Source organism: Mastomys coucha, unplaced genomic scaffold (genome assembly GCF_008632895.1).
Source record: "Mastomys coucha isolate ucsf_1 unplaced genomic scaffold, UCSF_Mcou_1 pScaffold15, whole genome shotgun sequence".
In the NCBI taxonomy this organism is placed as follows: Eukaryota; Metazoa; Chordata; class Mammalia; order Rodentia; family Muridae; genus Mastomys; species Mastomys coucha.
The window spans coordinates 133700549-133704865 of record NW_022196897.1 but is presented as its reverse complement, the minus strand read 5'-3'; positions in this window follow the sequence as shown (position 1 = coordinate 133704865).

The window sequence follows — 4317 nt, the reverse complement described above, 5'->3', positions numbered from 1 at the left end:
GAAATGCACATAACTACCAAGTGTGCAGAAGCTCATTCACTCCTGGGAGGTGACTCTGAGTAAACCAAGATATTAGGTGAGAGGGATACAAAGAGCTACATGAGCCATGACTCACACCAGGAGTCAAGTGTCACAAAAGGTGTTGGGATCCACAGGTGACTGAGTGAGCTGGGAAGGAGCAGAAAATGGAAAGAAGTGTAGGAAGCTTGCAGGGAGATCAGCTCTGCTTTCATTACTTAGAAACTCTTGTTGATGAGGCAGCTTGGCACTAGAGACTTAGAGAAAGGCAACATTTGTGGAAGACAGAGTTTGGGATGAATAGGGGGACTTTCCTAACAGAGGAAGAGCTGGGAGTCCAAGACTGGAAAAGAGAGGAATGTAGCATTTCTTTGACACTGATTAGAAGTTTCTCTTGCCAGGACTTTTAACAGCCATTGGGCCCAGAAGTACGTTGGTCACTGAAACTGTGTACGGAGGTGGAGTTCAGGTTCTGGCTCTAAATCTCAGCCTAGTATTCTTGAATGCAAACTCCCTTTTTGTGGCCAAGGATCAGAGGCAAGGAATCCCTTCAGTGAGGAAGAGATCAGAAAGGAGCTCAGGCCTCTCTGAGCTTATGGTGAGGAACACTGAGGGAGCATGAGAATCCAAGTGATATGGGCTGAGGAGTAGGGGAGATTAGAAGCCAGAAACAGTGTTGGGAATCCAGTTGCTTTAACATAAAGTGTTATGTCAGGAACAGTGAAGTTTGAGAAGGGGTGGGACAAGAAAGAAACTAATGAAGCCTGAGACAAAACATAAGAAGATGGTTTCAAACTGGGTGGCTCAGAACAAAACAGGGTTGGAGGATCCTTCTGGGACATTTCTCTGCAGTCTCCTGCTAGGAAATGGGTAGGAGATAATTCATTAGAGAGTGAGAAGAGTTCAGGGACCCTAAAAAGGTAACCATTATGAAATGGTAACCTTGGTGGGCTCAGCTAGAAGACCAGAGAGGTTGCTCGTAAGAGAACAAGACTGCATATATTAATAAGCATTATGGAAGAAGCCTTGAAAATGAGAAAAGGTCAGGTGTGCAAATGGCTCAGGGATATCTGGAAGTGTAAGGATAGACGTGATGTTCTTTGAGGAGATGGTCTTGCCAGTAAAATGTCTTAGTTGCTATATAATTGGAGTTGGCATGGTGAGGAATAAGCCTAGGAGAAGGAGATGAGTGTGCAACACATCCAATATAGATAGGAAGCCATGGTCTACAGAGATCTGGAAAACTTTATTCAATGGAAAGCAGTTTAAAGCACACAGAAGAGATTTCAGCACAGCAGTGGCTGAAGAGCAAAGCTGCAGTGTCAGAGGGGAAGGCTTGGCAAGCCATGCAGTATGTCAAGGCTTAGGGTCAAAGGTAAAGTGATGGTGAATAGGAGAGCTCAGGCCATATCCATCTGTCCTCTGCAAGATGTTGCAGAACTTGCTGGGACCCACATGGTATTGTTTCTAATACGGAAGGACCAGCACCTCTTTTTATGTACCTAGACAACCTTTCCCATCACTGAGTTTTCTCTGTAGAAGTCTCAACACTTTACAGTAGACTCCCCCAACTATTGTTAACAGTTTCCTTCTAGATTAAAACATTCCATCCTGCAGGAAAGCTCCTTAAGCAAGAAAGTAGACAACTAGGAGCAGCATCAGGAAGTCCCTGAAACTGACTAAATTTACTAGGCTTCTCTCTGCTAGAATAAGCAATAAAAGTTAAGAGTCCCTTTCAGATAAGTGGAGTCAAACTGCAAAGAAGATTTTGAGTTCAAACCAGCTAAGTGCCTGGAAGAGGTTTAGACCAACTGAATTACCTGGAAAGGACACTCTCCAAATTGTTAAGTTGCCTGCAGGCTGTGCAGTGTGCTCCAGTTTGCCAGCTTTGTGAGCTGTCACAAATGCTGAGGTGGGTTTTGGTGATGCATCCCACTTGTGTTTGATTAGGTTAGAGAAGTTTTCTTCTATAATTTTGTTAAAAATATTTACTGTCCCATTACATTGGGAGTCTTCACTCTCTTCTATACCTATTATCCTTAGGTTTGGTCTTCTCAGTGCATTCTGGATTTCCTGGATGTTTTGGGTTAGGAGCTTTTTGCTTTTTGCATTTTCTTTGACTGTTGTGTCAATGTTTTCTAAGGTGTCTTCGGCCCCTGAGATTCTCTCTTCTATCTCTTGCATTCTGTTGGTGATGCTTGCATCTATGGCTCCTGATTTCTTTCCTAAGTTTTGTATCTCCAGGGTTGTTTCTCCTTCTGACTTCTTTATTGTTTCTATTTCCTTTTTAAGATTCTGGATGGTTTTGCTCATTTCCTTCACCTGTTTGATTGTGTTTTCCTGTAGTTCTTTAAGGGATTTTTGTGTTTCCTCTTTAAGAGCTTCTAGCTCTTTACCTGTGTTCTCCTGTATTTCTTTGAGGGTGCTATTTATGTCTTTCTTAAGGTCCTGTATCATCATCATGATAAGTGATTTTAGATCTGAATCTTGTGTTTCCAGTGTGATGGTGTGTCCAGGACTTGCTATGGTGGGAGAATTGGGTTCTGATGATGGCAAGTGACCTTGGTTTGTGTTGTTTATTTTCTTATGCTTGCCCCTCCCCCCCACACCGCCTCCATCTTGTTAACTCTAGTGCTACCTGCCTTTGCTAAATCAGACTGGAGCCTGTCCTTCCTGTGATCCTGGTTGTGTCAGAAGTCCTCAGAGTCAAGCTGTCTCTGTGATCCTGTGGTTCTGGGATCCTGGGATCCTGGGCTTGTTAGATTACCTGGGAGTGTGGCTTTCTCTGTGTCCTACTTGTGTTTGAATCGTTTTTGCACTAGTAACCCAAATAAAAACATTGCTTTACCAAGTTGGACTTTGGTGGTATCCACACTCTGTTTTGTCATAGGTTACCTAGCTAGGGTGACTAGACATGTGTGTTGCATATCCCTAGGAAACATTCTGTCATAAAATAGTCACCAAAAATGGGGATGAATAGGCCAAAATCCCTCCAAAATCCTAACCAGCTTTTTACTCATACTCAGGGCTGGTATGCTGGAAGTTGTGCCAAGCTGGTACAAGTTAGACATTTGGGAAGAGAGAACCTCAGTTGCAAACTTTTCCCCAGTAGATTGGCCTGTAAGCAAGCCTGTGGTGCACTTTCTTGACTGATAACTGATGTGATCTCCTTGTGAGAAGTGCTACTCTTGGACTGGTTGGTCCTGGATGATATAGGAAGAGAAGCAAGCCATGAGAAGCAAGACAGTAAGCAGCATTCTGCTATGGGCTCTATGTCAGTTCCTGCCCCCATTAGATGCATGCCCTGACTTCTCTGGATAATAAGCTTTGAGCAGCAAGATGAAATAAACCCCTTTCTCCCTGAATTGCTTTTGGTCATGGTGTTTTAGCACAGTCACAGAATCCCTAGTTAAGACCGCTGGTATGTTGAGAAGTCCCCACTCAGGAGGGTAGCCATCCTTTAATTCTGTGCTTTCACAATGCTGAATAACTCCACCAGTCCACACTGCAGAGAGACCATTGGTCCATGCCCTGTTATCTTCTACCTAGGGGATGTCCCTACTCTGGAACAGTGCCCCTGGAGGTCCTATCCCACGTAAGAAAGCTGCCTCCTTCTCTAGAGGTGATCCCCATGGTCCAATCCCTGGCCATTCTTTTCTCTTTCCCACTACCCAGGTGTAGCTGTATTCATTTCCAGAACTTAAAAGCTTGGCATTCATTCGCAGCTCTCGAATTGTCTTTAATGAGAGCTGAGGCAGCTTTGACCCAATAAAGACAAGTTCAGCCAAGGGGATGATGGGCTCTACAGGTTCCCAGCTCTGGCTTGACAGAGCCAGAGTCCCGCATGGTCAGGGCAAGCAGATGGAAGCTGCTCCACCTGCTTCTTTTTGCAATTTCAGTGCTTTCATCCCACCGTCTTGGCCACGCGTCCCTCTGTGCATGTTTACCAGACCAGAGAAGCTATTCATTTTTAAATCTTGGGAACTATGCGGGGCTTCCCACAGCCGAATTTCCAAACCTGCCTTGCTCCAGGCAGCCTGAGCTTCTCAGTAGCAGTTGTAATAATGCTCTACTGTCCTTGGATTGGGCTAGAGTTCAACAGCACCGCCTCCTGGCAGTGGGGTGAAAGTGTATGGCTCTCTCTGTCTCTGTCTCCATCTGTGTCTGTCTCCTTCTCTCCCGGTCTAGGTCTCTTCCCAGGTCTCTCCCCGTCTTTCCCCGTCTCTCCCCGTCTCTCCCTTTCTCTCCCCCCTCCCCTCCCTCCCTCTCTCTCCCTCTCCCTCTCTCCCACCCTCCCTC